Source organism: Sceloporus undulatus, chromosome 3, assembly GCF_019175285.1.
Source record: "Sceloporus undulatus isolate JIND9_A2432 ecotype Alabama chromosome 3, SceUnd_v1.1, whole genome shotgun sequence".
NCBI lineage: Eukaryota > Metazoa > Chordata > Lepidosauria > Squamata > Phrynosomatidae > Sceloporus > Sceloporus undulatus.
In genome coordinates, this window is record NC_056524.1 from 178718711 (window position 1) to 178735830 (window position 17120).

General features: G+C 43.9%; 1 protein-coding gene across 1 annotated transcript in view; it reads right to left on the minus strand.

Annotated features, from left to right (window-relative positions):
* ACTA2 (actin alpha 2, smooth muscle) overlaps positions 1–17120 on the minus strand; it is a 96865-nt gene that overhangs the window by 17760 nt on the left and 61985 nt on the right. The gene's annotated exons all lie outside the window — the stretch shown is intronic.

Sequence of the window (17120 nt, forward strand, 5' to 3'; positions counted from 1 at the left end):
AATGTCAAAGAACTTACACAATTCCAGCAGGCATAACTGTTTATGCTCATACTAAAGGCTGGATGCTTGAGAGAATAGAGAGGGATCGTTGGTTCCAGGACAGATTACTTTCACCCGGGAATGGTTCCTGTTTATATAAGAGTTAAAGTACAGTATTTACATTGCCCCATGTCAACTCAGGTTTTTTGGGCTATTTTTTTACAAAAACATTTAGACTTATACATGAGTATATATAGTATCTCACTGCCTTCCCATCAGCTACACGGGCCTAGCCTGAAAAGTGATAACAGTAAGAAAGATGAATGTCACATTCTGCATGTGGGGGTAGCAAAAAAAAGTGTTTCAAAAGTGTGTATGCGCACACCTTCAAATTGCCTGTCGATTCATAGTGACTCTATTGATTTCATAGGATTTTCTTAGAGAATATTCAAAAGTGGTTTCAACAGTTCCTTCCTGTGAAATATTGCCCACAGCATGTGGTATTAATTGGCAAATCCATCTCTAAGTATTCAGTGCCTAAGAAAAGTTCACATGCAATTCAAAGTGCACAGCCATTTCCACTGTGTCCACATCCAACCTCCATAGAGAAATAGCCAGCTTATTAAGATGTTTACAGAGACCACATAGAACTCTCTCTTCCTGTCCCTGTCACTTATTGTTGGTGGTTTTTTTGCACAAAAAGACATCCTCACCCCAAGTGCTTGACTAGAGAGAGAATGGGGAAATCCAGATGAGTCATTTCTCCCAGTAATCATCAAACTTGCTTGAGGCTTCTTGAAACCCATGAAGACAATAGCCATCTCAATCACCTACAGCAGTGGTGGCAAACCTTTTCGAAACCAAGTGCCCAAACTGAGTGGCATTCCCTCACTGGGTGGTACCGGGTGCCAGGAGTGGGGCTTCTACCTTCTGCCTGGGACAGGACTTCCATCATCCAGGGGTGGGGCTTCCCCTTTCAGGTGGTACTTCCAGGGAAAAACCCAAGGCACACTTTCTCAGTCTCAGGCTAGCAATAGCAACCCTCCTCCCTGATGAAACCTGCCAAGAAAACTCCATGATCGTTTCACCTTAGGGTGGCCATAAGTTGGAAATGACTTGAAGGCACCACACACAAGTGTCACACTTTCTCACCATCAGAAGAAGGCAATGGCAAACCTCCTCTTAAGAAACATAGAAGTTTATCACACTGGGGAAATCCCGTGTGCAAAAATGGGATTTAAAAGGTAGGAAAAAAACACATTTCACACATGTCATTGTTAAACTTGTGTTAACCCGAATGGAAAGTAAACAAAAACCACTCCTTTTTACCTTGAGGATTTTCAAAAAGTCAAAAGGAGCAGCTTTTGTCTACTTTCCCTCCACTTTCCATTCGTGTTAACATTAGTTTAACAATGGCATCATGTGAAAATCAACCGCTATTGCAGGTTTTTTCAATTTAAACCCCAGGTTTTGCACAGGAATTCCCGTGTGATAAGCTCCTTAGAGTTGCCCTAAGTTGGGAAAGACTTGAAAGCACACAAAATAGTGACAAGTCACAATCTCTCAGCCTCAGAGGATGGTCGTGGCAAAAAGAAGAAGAAAAACTCTGAAGAAACCTTGTGAAGAAAACCCTGCAAGAGGGTTGTGATAAGTCAGAAACAACCACAATTTCCAAAATGGAAGACCTGTTGGACAGCCTCCTGGACAGAAAAGCCACATATAAACCAAATAAAATAAATAATATACAAATACATAAATTCCTGTTGGTTATTCCCAAATAAGGAAGACACATTCAATCAATTGCTGATCAGTGAATTAACATGTAGGATTCCACTGATTCAGTGGCTCTAATCTAGGGTGCATCTACAATGTAGAAATAATGTAGCTTGAGACCACTTTAACTGCCATGGCTCCATCCTACAGAATCCTTGAATTGGTAGTTCTGTGAGACACCAGCACTCTTTCTCAGAGAAGGCTGAAGTAAAACTACAAATCCCAAGACTCCATAGGATGGAACTACAGCACTTAAAAGTGGTGTCAAACTTGATTATTTCTACAATGTAGAAGAGATGATGATAAAAAGGGACAACACAGCTGTTTGAGCATTGGACGACTCAAATGATCATCAGTCGGATGTATTTCGACTTATAGTCTTCTTCAGTGGCTTGGGTATCAATAAGTGCCCTATCCACAGGAGTTAAAGATAAATCACAGTGCTTATAATTTAATTTTCATCCAAAAGGGTATTGATAAAACAAGTTGTCAAAATGTGTACAACTTACCACTATTACAACAAACAATATGTGGAATAAATGCCATCCAAAGAATCCAAAGGCCAAAGTCAAAACGTGTCTGGCTGGTGATAATTTGAAAATGAATTCACAGAACTTCTGTTAAGAGACACATTGGAATACTTATCCAGGACTATCAAGCCTTTGACAAGGGCTTTGTCGTCTCAGGACTTGTATAATAACAAAAATTGATTATTGTGAAGACACACCCAACTAAAGGTGGTGGCAGGTGTGGGTGTGCAATACCGGTACCCTGGTGAGATCAAACTCTTCTACCCAAAAAAGGCTCTGAACCTGAATGTAAAGTTCAAAAGGGGGGAAATTTAATTTAAAGGACAAAATAAAGAGTTTTCTCCTCCCCAGCTCTAAATAAAAGATACTTTACAGTCTCAGCAATCTTCCGGATGTCATCTTTCTGGGTCTGATGTTGGTTTGCTCTCCTCACTCAATGGAGCTGGTGCAGGGTCTTTCAGCTCCTGAATTCTTTATTCACTTGTTGTTGGTAAGTAATTTGGCTGAGTTGGTAACTAAATTGGCTAACTTGGTAACTAAAATGGCTAACATGTAAGAAATGCCCTTTCCGGCTGTCTGGGCCTGTTTGCCACCAAAAGACAGTTCTCTGCTGCTCACAGCAAAGACTGCTCCCAAACTAAAAGGCTTCCAGCTACAACAGAGCATGTTGGGAAAGGGCAAACCAAACCTGGAAATAATGCAGGGGAATCCTACAGTTCCTCCCACAACTAATACAAAGAACTTTTCCTACACTAAACATACTATGGCCTGAACCAGTGTGAAAGAAAATGCAGGGGAAAGTTTCAATCAGTCCTGGCAGGACATCACAATTATCATTTTTAAGGCACACTGTAGTTGTATCCTCAAAGTGTGCATTTTAGATTTTTTTATGTAAGACAAAGTTTGCATGACATACTTCTGTTTTTAATGTAAATTGAACATCTAACACACATGTTGATTTTGATTTATCCTTTTACCGTGCTCCTCGGGTTACGAAATTAATTCGTTCCGCGGGGCCGCTTTCGTAAACCCGAAAAGCCTTCGTTAAGCCGAAATGCCATAGGCGGCTAATGGGAGGAAGGAAAAAAGCGAAAAGCCGCAGATTCCGTGTGTGAAATAGGCCGAAAAGCACAAAAAAATTTTTCGTAACCCGAAAAAAACATTCGAACCCGGAACAATGATTTCCTATGGGATTTTTTCGTATCCGGAAATTTCGTAACCTGGGTATTTCGTTATCCCGAGGTACCACTGTAATAGAAAAAGGATCTGTGAACCTCACTTCCTAGAAGATATTGAAGCACCTAGACGGGCTCTACAGGCTAATAGTTACTCCAGCTCAGACATCAGAAAGGGCTGCCAGATAAAAACCCATAAGGGTAGGGTTGCCATATCCCGCCGGGGGGCGGGACTTTCCCGGTTTGGGCGGGTCCGCACGGTCCCACCCCGGTTTTTGGCCCCGCCCCCCCGGGACTCCCCCCCCCCCGATGAGTGTCAGGCAGGGAAAGGAGCTCGCCTCAGGAGGCTCGTTCCTGCTTGGCCTCCTTCCGCTGGGGACGGAGGCGGCCTGACAGGGGAAAAGGGCCTCGCCGAGGAGGCAAGCCCTTTTCCCCTGCCCGGGCATCCTCGTCGCCAGGGAGGGGGAAGGCGAGCCGCCTGACAGGGGAAAAGGGCTAGCGATCGGCCTGACGGAATGCCTGCCCGGGACGGGGAGAAACCCGGCCAAGACTACGGAAAACGGATAGCTCAGCGGCGGCGAGGGGAGTACGCGGGTCGCCGGGGACCTGTTACGCGTCCTCCAATCCTTAACTCCCCTCCTAGACGCGCCGCACCCCGGATCTCACGCCTCTGCTCCGACCCGCCACACCTCAACCCCGTCCTAAGACGAACATCACACCCATCCTACGGATCTCTCCCATCAGACTCGATCTGCTTGCCGATTCATCGCTCTTCTCCGAGTTCCTGTATCTCTCCTCCTCTTCCTTCTCTCTCCTCCCCCTTCTTCCCGTCTCCCCTTTTCTTCCCTATCACTTCCTCTTCTTGCCTCCTCCTCCTTTCCCCTCTTCCTCTTCCTCTTCTTCCTCCTCCTCTGCTCTTCCACTCTTCCTCCTCTTCTGGTTTTTGGCCAGAAAGGAAGCACATTTCTGCCATCGTCTAGGAATAATGCAATGTCCTCCATTTTGAATGCCTAAGATACATGCATTTATATGAAATTTTTACCAAAAATAATCAATTTTTTGCGTGCCTCCATTTTAAAAAAATGTGTCTACATTGATCATTTTGTCCTATATTGTCTACATTTGTCCCTGTTTGGAGGCCAGACTTATGGCAACCCTACATAAGGGTGAAGTCAAGCAACAACCCAAAGGGAAGGTATGTACCATCATAAAGTAGTCACAGCAGATAGGGAAACTGGTGAGGAAACACAACCTCCAAATGGGCTACAAACTCACAAGAAATCCATCAAATGCTGTATTCATCGAAGACAGGAAACTTCTTCACGGCCGCAAGAGTTTACCATATACCAGAAGCTGCAGACAAGTCTACACAGGACCCCAAATGCAGTGTTCAAACACAAATCAAGGAACACAGAGAGACTGCGGACTGGGCCAGCCAGAAAATTAGCAGTAGCAGAACATGTTATAAACCATCCTGAGCATAAAATGTATTTGAAAAAACACTGAAATGCTGATCTTGCCAACAACTACGAGTTAGAATGTACAGGAAGCCACCTGAAATCCACAACACTTGCAACTTCAACAGGAAAGGAAACCCTTAAGTAGCAAGTTGGGCTACCAGTCCTGAAAAAACACCAAATCAAGCCCGCAATGCAATGAAAACACCTGGGTTCAGGAGGTTTCCCAGCAGACATGAACCATTAATTAAATAGATATCCTGAGGCCTTGCCATCAACAACAGAACATACAGAGTTGAACACTTCCCCACGTATATATCCCCACTCTCTTCCATGCCAATTCTCAGAGATGCCAGCACATCTGCTGGCGAAACGGCAGGCAAGAATAAACTCTTCCAGAACATGGCCAAATGTGTGTGTGGGGGGGGGGACACCTATGGACACTTGATGTGAAAGCCTTCTATTTCAATTATAAACAAATAAACACAACAAAAGTTAACAAGTAATTAAACGTTATTAGAACAAATTTGTGTTCTTGTGGTGTCTTCCATCATTACGGACTTATGGCGACCCTAAGAACTATATCACAGAGTTTCTGGGGTTGAGGGTGTGTGGACTCTCCATCAACGTATTGTTACGTTAACTGTACGGGACGCAAAGTTTACAAAGCCTCTGACAATAGCTTCTTTTTACAAACTCTTTGAACTGCCCAGTCACTTTTCTTTCTTGTCCTCTGTCTCACTGAATTTTTTTGCAGCATTGGCTTGGATGAGGATGATGAAAGAGAGCTGGAGAAACACAGTTTTTGATATGAGGTTGTTGTAGCAGGGTTTCTGCAGTAAAAACAATAATGTTTAGGCGGGAAAGATGAGTTGATGATCCTATGTAGCTATATGCACTGCCTACAATAGGCAAGGTAGAAGACCTACTGCCCAGAATCCTTGCTAGATGCATGATGAGAAAAAAAAGAAATAGGGAAATTAGATAGCCTGCCGTACCACCTCCCCCCCCCCTGCTGTTAGAAGAGAAGAGATAGGTCTTTCCACTCAATGGAAATAATAAAGAAGTGGAGTCTTGTGGAAAGAAACAAAATATCTCAGGGTACATTTGAAATAAGCTTTCAAGTGAATGTAGATGGTCGGTGTTTTGGTTTGTTTTTTCACTATAAGGCTTACTTACCTGGCTCGGTGGTTTAATTTTATATGTGTATATTTTAGTTTGGGATTTTAAAAATCTGAAACATGTGTTAAATGCTCTTCTTTTTCTTGTTGTAAAATCTCTATCAATTCCTTCCATGATATTTCTGCCTCTGGTACCAAATTCCATAAAAGCGTGTTGTGCATTACAAAGCCATTGGTAAAATAATGTTATTTCAATCACACACATACAGTACACACAAATGGCTGTCTATGTTAGCTTCTCTTAAAATAATCTGCAGCCAAAGAATCTCTTCTTATGAAGGAATAAAATGCATATATGTTTTTCTTTAAGGCAAAGCAGTTGACTCAATGCACACAAGAATAATTTGTGCTTGGAGTGGGTGCCTGCTTGATGCTAAAATGATCTATTTTGCTGCGTTTTGATAGACTTATCTTTCTCTGCAAGCAAGTAAGATTCCCAAGCTCATCAACTTTTCCTTTCATGGAGAGGATACTTTTAATACTCTTAAAATAAGTGAAGCAAAGGGGAAGAGACAGACTGCTAATAATATGATCTTCAGTTGTCATTTCTGCAGTGGGTGTCTGTAAGTACAAAATATTACAAGACTCAAATGCAGCCTCTCTGACAGGAAAGAAGCCCAACTTGTGGATGGGGGGGAAATGAAAGGAGGTGGGAGAAAAATCATCTTCCATTTGGAATTAGTGTTGACCTAAGTCTCAGACTTTTCTCCTTCCAAGCAAAGTGTCTCTCATGTTCTGCAGCTGGTCAGAAAAGGCTTTTTGTCATGGTTTTTAAGTGCTTTCTCTTTTTTAATTGATTCAATTTTAAACGATTTATCCCATTATAAGAAAAGTGCTCCAGAGGCTCCCCTGGTTTGAGTGCATGACGGGATGGGCGGGAGCCGCTTTCCACTTGCTGTAGCGCCATGGGGGATCAACCCAGGTGCTTGCATGACATTTGGGGGGGGGGCATTTGCATGCCTTAGCACACAGAAGGACCTCCGTGTGATAACCCCTATGGGTCAAAGTGTCATCAAACGAATAATGTGTGATAAATTATACTACACTCAGGCCTCTGTATCATGGATTCAACCAAAATGACTCGAAATATTTAAATATTTCCAAAAAGCAACCTTGGTTTGTCATTTTTATGAGGAACATTGTATTTATGGGTTTGAGCATCCACGGATTTTGTTATTTAAGGGCATCCTGGAACCAACCCCAGCAAATACCAAGAGCCCACTGTAATCCTGCTGGTTGTCCTCGGGAACCAGAAATGAATAGGAAAGAAAGTTGATGAGGGGGCAGGATGTCAAAAGGGTCTTGGCACATGAAGCAACTGGCGAATCATCCGGAGACATGGGCTGGGTGTTATCAGTATGCTGATGCACCCCAATTATATTTCCCTCTGTCTTGACGGATGCAGTGACTAGGATGGCATCTCCCCTCTGAATGCCTTGTCTTGGGACCGTAATGGACTGGATGAGGAAAACTGACTCAACTGAATCCAGGTAACGGGGAGTACCTCTATAGGAAACCACACCCAGGTATGGAGTTATGTCAGCCAGTTCTGGATGGGTCACACTTCCCCTTGAAAGACTTATCCGCAGCTAGGGGGTGTCCTTGACTCATCACTTCACCTGACAGCTCAATGGATGTGACAGTCAGGAGCACTTGTTATCAGCTTCACTGATATTGCCAGCTCTGCCCCTCCCTGGAACTGGGAGACCTTGAAAACGTAGTACATGCGTTGGTCACCTCTCGCCTGGCCTCTGTAATGTGCTCTACAGAGGGGCTACCCTCGTACCAAGTTCGGAAACTTCAACTTGTACAAAATATGGCCGCAAGGTTAATTACAGGTACTTCTCCAATGATCACAACAACACGTTTTGAAATCTCTTCACTGGCTGTCCATAGTTTCCGGGCAAGGTACAAGGTGTTTGGGATTACCTTTAAAGCCCTACATGGCTTGGGTCAGAAGATACTTAAAGGAATGCCTTTTCCGTACTGTCCGTCCCGACTTTAGGTCTGGGGAAGAATCTACCCAGCCCAAAAATCTATAACAACCCTGTTACCAGAGGGGGCTTCTCCACCGCTGCTCCGAAGCTATGGAATGACCTGCTGAAGGAGATCCACCACATTTCTATTCTGACGACTTTAAGAAGGCTGGTTTAAGTGAATCTCTTCCGACAGGCCTCCCTACCTGTTCCCTTTACTGTGACTTACATCGCCTCTGTCCCGCATTCTTTCTTAAATTTAATGGAAGAAAATTAAATATTAAAATTAATTAAAATCGATATATTTGCCTCAAGAAGAAAAAGAAGAACACCTCCCTCCGTCCCTACTGTCTATCATCGACCTTGGAGGGAGTGAAAAAGACAGGCCCAATCCATCAGGTCTAGCTGTGAATCTGTGACATATGTCACTCTTTTTTATCTTATTTTATTTTATTGTATTCTCTGTATTTTTATTGCTGTAACCTGCCCAGATTCCTTGTGATTGGGCAGGCTATAAATAGACACATCATTCTCATTATTATTTTATTGTATTATTATTAAACCTCACTGCCCTGAAGTGGATTGAGTTGATTTATAGATATCGTGGGGTTTCAGTTCTGGACTCCCCCCAATACCAAAAAATGTGGGACCCTCACATCTCATTACTTTCAATGGATGCTGACATGGCATGGCTGCATCAGTGTGGTGTGTGCATGCCAACCACCACTGACAATAAGGGATAGAGATATCTGTGAATGCTCCAGTCTGTGGATGGCTAGCCCACCAATACAGAGGGCCAACTCTATGACTATCCCAGATAACCATTGATCTTGAATCTAGGGCAGGTAGCTCTATTAGATTTGGAAGGAGACCACCAACAATAAACAGGTACTTAGGCTATTTTTCAGAGGTGGAACTGATTAAAACCACCTCTTTGGAGTATCCTTTGCCAAAGAAACTCTATGAAATCCATGGGGATACCGTAGTTTGCAGGTGAGTCGACAGTGAACACTTCCAACAACACCCACCCACACCACCCACCTGTTTTATATTGTCTATTATGAATATTTAGAATATTATAGAAACCTCTTTCCCCTGCCTGTGCCATGTTGTTCTTACTGTCTGACAGAGATTGCTAAAGACAATGAGGAGCTTTTTAAGAATAAATAAGAAATGAACGATTCAAAAGTCCTGCATGTCCATTAAATCCCTTGACCATTTAACAACTTGTATAGAAAGGTCTTTAAATCCACTGTGGTGTAGTGGTTTGAGAATTGCACTAGGGCACTGGAGGTTAGAGGTTCAGTTCCCTGCTCAACCATGTAAACCCCCTGTGTGATCCTGGTTGAAGTCTACACTCTCCAGCCCCAGAAAACCCTATGATGTTTTGCCTTAGGGTTGCCATAAGTCAGAAAATTACTGAAGCACACAACAACAGCACACAAAACCTGCCCCATAGTGTTATAGACCTTTGCTCATTTACGCAAAGACTTTTATTGTATTTGGCTGGAATGTGGTTGTAGATTTACATGACCACATGGTGGATCTGGAAGCTAGGTTTCAGTATTACTCAACTAATACGTCGACTCCTGTATAAATCAAGCGTAGGTTTTGGGGCCAAAATCTATGGATTTTGGATATGACCCATGTATAAGTTGAGGTAAAACTTGGGGGCATGTGACAAAGGATCTAAAAAAGATGAAGAAGAAACAAGGCCAAACAACTTACAAAATTCCAGCGGGCGCACTGGTTTGTGCTCATCTTAAAGGCTGGTGGATGAGAGAATGCTCCCCGAACAGATCATGTTTTTGCTTTTCACCAGGGCCATGGTTCCTTTTTCAATAGGAGTTAAGTACAGTACTTACAATGACCTGTGGTTTACGCGACTCAGCATAATTTTGGGGTCGTCACTTTTGACTAAAATTTCTAGACTTATACATGGAGTATACACAGTATATCTGTGCCCTTGCCTCTCATCAGTTCATTAGCCACGTGTTCATAAGATACCTAAAGTGTAAGTGTGGGTGTTTAATTAGGACTTCTAATCCTCTGTGCTCTTCCTTGAGTATGAAATGAAAAGAAAGGGTGAGTCAGATATAAATTTTGCAACTAGATTTTGCAATAGGCATTCAAAAAAGAACTACAGTTGCCAACTTCAAACCCTACTGTCCAGCCACTGAGCTCAGCGTCAGGTTGCTGCTCGCTCATTCCTCCGCACCATCTGAAACTAAGTCAGTGGTGTGTGAGGGACTGGGGTTTTCCTAGTATGTCACCTTTCACAACTTCCTGGTTGTGCCATTTGCAACAAGAGCAGTCAAAATGGCATGACATGCAGGGCTGATAAACAGGAAGCGACGCTGTTACAAATTTGTTCTCTATTCGTACCTAAAGGCCAAATTAAAGTATTGAATATCTGTTCACTTAGCTATGTGTTTGTAAAATTAACATATTTTCCACCGTCATAAATGGCGGGATGCACGTATTTCTGCCACAAGGAAATATGGGAATATTTGACTCTTTTCTATCTATAAAGAGTAAAAAGCTTTCCCGCTCTTAATAGAGATACCTTACAATAAGTACCTGACAACCATATCCTTCCCAGAATGATCACACAATGCCACCATATTCCTATCACTACGTTGTGCCTGCCTGCCTGCCTGCCTGCCTGCCTGTGCCTGCCTGCTCCTGTCGTCTTCTTTGGCAAAACAGAAAAAATGTGTTTTTCTCTCTTCCATGGACTTTTAACAGCTGCAGCAATTGGGGGCTATTTTTGTATGTTATGGTTAATGCTCGATGATACTTTAGAGCTCATAAATGTTTGACCAAACAAATAAAACAAAAACATTCCTGATAAAAAGTAAACCCATAGCTCTGACGGGTGCATTGCAAAACTCGGCCTACATAAATTGTATTATTTATTTATTTATTAGCGGATTTATATCCACCTTTCTCCCAAAATGGCAATTCATAAGCAACCAGAAACACACACACACCGCCCCCCTCAAATGCAAGCCTGAAAACACACAGTGAACCTTGTGGCTAAAAAAAGATCAAGATGTCTTCTCTGAAATGAAAATGCATTTACATTTATGGTTAACAGTTCAGTGTTGGCTGTGAGCACCTTAAGGCAGAATTGCCCAAGTGCTTTTTCCCGTCTAGAGAAGCTCAGTCTATAAGTAAAAATTGATTTTACAGTAGAACATTAATGGATTTCAAGATATTTTAGTCATTTTTTTTAAAGAAAGGAGTTAAATACTAAGCTATGCAGTGTTTCCACTAGTGGTCCAATAGTAGAGTGCTAAGACAGTTTAGTTTGGATTCAACCTTACTGGCCATAAAAAAGGCCAAATAAGGGGGGGATATATCCCCCCTTATTTGTCCTTTTATGGCCAGTAAATGGTTGTATATATGATTTTTAGCTGCCTCAGTGTTGTGTGTGTGTGTGTGTGTGTGGTGTGGTGTGTGTGATTTTCGCGTGACCCACTGCTTGCCCAACACATTCGCCTGCTAGTGGAGCACGCATGATGCCTCTATTCACCCTTGTCAGGGTGTGTGTATCCACAGCCATTCAGGTTGTTTTGACAGAGGAACACGGGGAGTCAGGAAACTCAGGTTGTGGATGATTCCTTGGGTTCCTTATCCCAACCTCACTCATTCATAACCATAGCTTCTCAGGGTAGCGCAATGCAGAACGTGTCCCCCACAGCCATGAGAAACATTTATTATGATGGCAGCTGGCTATTCATGAGAATTTGTACTGCGGTGCATTTGTATTTAAGCTGTATTTAGGTTGCCACTGGAATGCCACAAAACCGGGGACAATGTAGACAGGTTGAAAATGTAGGACATTTTTTTTAATTTCTGGCAGGAATTTTTAAAAGTCCTAGATTTTTAAACCTTTCCTCCCCTCCTCCTCCCGGCTGGGAGGAGGCCAGGCCGGCTCCAGCGAGAAGGGCGCAGGGGAAGCTGGCATCGCCGTGGCGTTGCGCGGTGTCAGGTTCCTGGGCCTCCTCCTCCCGGCTGGAAGGGACAGGGAGCCTAGGCCGGTCTCCAGGGGCCGAGAAGGCGCGGGGAAGCTGGCGACGCGGCGAATCGCCGCGGTGTGCGACGGCTGTGCTGGTCCTCCTCCTCCCGGCTGGGAGGGAGCCTCGGCGGCTCCCAGGCCGGAAGGGGCGGGGAAGCTGGTGCGCGATGCCGCGGTGCCAGGCTTCCTCTCTCCTCCCGCCTGGAGGGAGCCTAGGCCAGTCCCAGGCGAGAAGGGCGGGGGGACGCTTGCATAGCGGCAATCTGGCAAGGGCGGAGGCTGTCTCATCGGGCGATGCCCGGTGGGAGGAGCGGCTCCTCCTCTCCCAGTCTGGGAGACAGCTCAGCCGGCTCCGGCGGGCAAGGGCAGGGGTGCTCCTCATCCGGCAATCGCTGCGTGGGAGCGGCCTCCTCCTCCTCCTGGCCCGGGGGATATGGCAACCCTAGCTGTATTCCTAGATACTCAGAAGGCATTCAAAAAACTACTGAATTTTCTGGATTCCCACCTCCCATCTGAATTCAGGGGAGCCCTCTCTCACTACAGAAGGGGAGATCCAACTTTCATGTACCAAACACCCCATAGCTTGCACTTCTAGTTTTCGAATGTCAGTGTTGTTGAACACTACTTGGGAACATACAATTGTTCCTTTTGCTACTGGTGATGATTAAAAAACTGCTTTGTCTCAATATTAGGCATTGCTTATTATTAAAAGTTATATTACATTGTACATTTCAATTATTAAATGTTACATTACATTGTCACCAAGGCACTTCTGTTACTTTATATTATACAGAGCGAGAGGTGGGGGGGAGAAATCCTTTCTGTTGGGATTCTGTGTAACTCTTCAGATGGCAGAAACTTTGGGGCCTCAAGTCCCATGGTATTTATTCAATGGCGGTGCACACGGCCACAATCCTGGGGCTGTATGCAGATGTGACCAGTGAAATCAATGTGGCTTGATGGCAAGCCCACAGTTGAGGCGTGCGTTTTGTACTGTATATACTTGACTATAAGGTGACCGTGACCATGTTAAGGGCAGGGTTTGGAACCAAAATGATGGATTTTGATATAACCCGTGTATAAGTCAAGGGTAAAATTTAGGGGTACATAACAAAGGCTGTAAAGGACAACACATACCATTCCCCCCCCCCCCCGACACTTTAAAAAAAAAAACAGAAGTAATGATACGGCAGAGAAAACAGAGGGGTGTTGGTGCTTCTTTTAGGTTTTCCCAGGATGGACTAAGCCCTTGCCTTTTGCCACTCTGCTCAGAGAAGGGGATGGTTCATATTTTGATAAGAGTTAAAGTACAGTACTTACACTGACCTGTGGATAAGTCAGCCCAGGTTTTTGGGATTGATTTTTTGACTAAAATACAGAAATGGCTCCACATCCCTCCAAATAACCCCCATTTTAAAACTAACAAGTAATCATTAGGCCTTGAAAGTTATAATTTTACAAGTTATGTTGTGTGTTTTTAAGAAATTGTGGCCCTATGCAGACCGGCCTTAAAGGCTGTCTTGGGGAGAGAGTTGGGGTGTAGCATCTACATGACATGTCACTCTGTCAGGGAGCTCTGGCGCCACAATAAACTACAATTCCCAGCATTCTCTAGCACTAAGCCAGGGCAATTAAAATGGTCTCAAACTGAATTACACTGTCCCCGCTGTTTTCACAGGGATCCATTCCAGACACGCCCCCCCCCCTGAAAAAATGGAAAATTGCACATACTGAAGCCCTAATGGCTTGAATGGAAGTGTGCCCCTGTGGGGGCGTACAGGCACGCATCCCATTTTAACACACACACCCCACATTCACCTCTCACGGGATAGTCAAGGGGCATGGATCCCAAGTCCACAAGAACAGAGGGAGGACTGTATTTCTGCAGTGTGTTTTGGACCACAATCAAGAAATTACTTTCATATTTAACGTTAGAAGTATGTACTAGTAGCAGAACTGGAAGAAATACAGTATGTTTGTTAAACATGAGATTGTCGTTATTGTAAAGAGGTTTTCCTTTTTGTGTCAGATCAAGATCTATCTAGGATTTTTCAGTCACCAGCTGAACGTCTCTGCAAAACCAAAAGTTTGTGGGTTCCCCCGAAGCTTCTGACTAATGTAAAAAAGAAAATGGCCAGCTAGTTCAGTCTTCAAACGGATATAAATTGTAGCAGTGATAGTACTAATATCTCTCTCTTTTTTTTCTCCCTGAAACCTGGAATTAGAAGACACACTAACTTTGTGAAGGAAGGAAAAACTAACATGTTTTGCTTTTGTACTATTCCAGGTGAAACTTTGGTATTTCTGTATAAAAAGGTAAGAGGTGGTGTGAACAATTCTTTCCTAATAACCTGGAGAGATGCTGCCAGTCACAATGAGTAATATTGGGTTATGGATATTATGTTCTCTCTCAATAGGGGAGTGCCAAATATGCCTATGTCCAAAACTAATTTTGAAGAGAACTCTAACAGAAAACAAAAGGATAATGTTTATTCAGAGTTTAGGTTCTCTTCACTGGTCTGCTCAATCCACAAACGTTTACAGTGTCTTTTTAAGATGACATCTATCTTGAATGCTACAGTTCTTTGGCAGCAGTTATGCATTTTTCTTTAAGAAACCAAGCAGGGTTTAGTTTTCCTTTCTCTTCCGGCTACCGTGGGTGGGGCCCCTGCCTCTTACTCTGAGGCCTTGGCACTGAAGCAGTGTGACATCTGGGTCCACAGAGGTGTATCTGCCCTTGTGTATTCATCGTCCTTTGTGGAGTTATTTCCTGATCATACGTGCCAGAACAGCAGAACCTAAATATAGACTACAAGCTGAACAGATAGGGCCTCTCATATATGAATCATGTGCAAGGGTTATGAATGAGGCTGAAGTTCAGGTTGACGTGGTAGACCAGTCTACACACACACACACACACACACACACACAGAATATTTTCACACTGGGACATTTACCATGGGTTAAGCACCACTAAAGCGCCGGTAAAACTTTCCTGAACTGCAAGGATGCGAAAGCCAGTCGCACTTCCTTGAATCATTCACACAGCAGCCATTTCCTATTAACGGGAACTTTGTGTTAATGGCTGCTCCACGAACGATTCAAGGACAGTAGAGGTGAGGGAACGCTTCACTGACATTTCAGAAGCGTGACCGGCTTTCACAGCCTCGCGTTTCAGGAACATTTTACCGGCTTTTTACCGGTGCTTAACCCACAATAAGCACCAATGTGAAAATCTTCAAACACAGTGAGAAATCATATCTACTAAATGAAGATCTAGGTCTAGCAATCCTCTTTTCTGGTGTTGTTTCTTGAGCTCTGGCTTATATTTTTGCTTTCGTTTCCCTTCCTTAGCTTGATATCCCTAGCCAATGTCATTCTTCCACCTCCTCATACTCTTCCATTTTGCTAGACTCCCTGTGTCCATAGGCTGCCTGTGAGACGTCTTCTGTTTCTACAGCTAATTCTTTCCCAGGGACTATATTCTTTTGAGCTGCCAGGCTAAAGAGCTGCTCCTCCCATTTGTAGATGTGGCTTTTTTGTGCTGTGTCACAGCTCCTGGTGTTTTGCTGATAACTAAGCTACTGTCACTATTGGTGTTTTTGTTTTGCATTCAGCTCTGAGTGCCACCCGGGCGCACCACACAGTTACAGCAATGTGAAACTGCTTCAGCTATCATGGGTCTAGCCTAAAGAATTCTGGGACACATTGTTTGGTTTGCCAATGGAGACTGAAATTTTATGACTTGGCTTTCGCTGCCTTTTCCTTAGTCCCTGGATGCTCTGAGATCCTGTCTGCATGGGCCAAATAAACCAGGCTCCCCCATCCTCTCTGCATGGAGTCCAGATGGCACAGGGTCCAATCCCTGAGTCTGGCATGAACAGTTCAGATGACGTTGGGATTCAGCACCAAACCTGGGTTATACCCCCTTTAAAATGGAGTAGATGTTTGCTTCAGATCTTCCCCGAAGCCCTCCTTTTGACAAAAATGGCTGTTTAAAATGAGTCCTGCTGTGCCAGCTGACATGGACACCATGGTGGCATATTGCTTACTCTGAGATTAAAAATGAGGCACCCAGCCTTATGATAGACACTGAGCGCCTCACTCTGATCTCAGCTCAAGTGACATGCCATCAGCACTGGCATGCCAGGCAGCACAGTGGGACACATGTGTCAACAGCCACTTGGCATCAGAATGGAGAGCCTGAGGTAATGAGAGGAGGTCAGGACACCTCTGGGGCTAGGATACTCTGCGTTGGCCTGGTAAAGATATTACTGTCATTTGTGTTTTGGTTTTATTGTGGTAATGTATTCGGAATTCCTGCGAGACAACATGGCTTAGTGGTCTGAGCATGGGACTACAACTCTGTTGATCAGGGTTTGAATCCCAGCTCAGCCATGTAAACCTACTGGATAACTTTGGACAAATCACATTCTCTCAGCCTCAAAGGATGGCAATGGCAAACCCCTTCTGAAGAAACTAGAAAAAAAAAAAAAAAAAAAAAAACCACCCCAGGATAGGTTCACCTTAGGGTTGCCATATGTCAGAAATAACTTGAAGGCACAAAACAACACATTTAGAATTCTCTGCTGAAGAATTCTGGTGCTGTAATCTGAGGGAATAGACAAAGGACTTCAGCAGAAAATTCTAAACACCTCACCAGACTACAGACACCTGAAATAGGAGGAAAAGAGGGTGCAATGATGGATCCTGAAGGACGGCTGAAACCCACTACATCATTCAATTCATTCAGTCCTCATTTTACATGCAAGGACCTTGCATGAGCAGACAGGCATGCAGGTGGTGATACAAGATTGTAAGCCTGAGGGCAGGGAACTGTCAATTTACTGAAGGGCGGGATATAAATATACTAAATAAACAAAGTAACTAGAGGAGTCTCAGTGTGCACCTGTTCCTCCCTCCCCTTCCAAGTACGGTGAAAAAGAAGGGTGGGGGGAGTGCAAAACTCCACGTTCAAGTTTATTTACATTAGCTGACCAGACTTTTGCATACCACCATAAAACA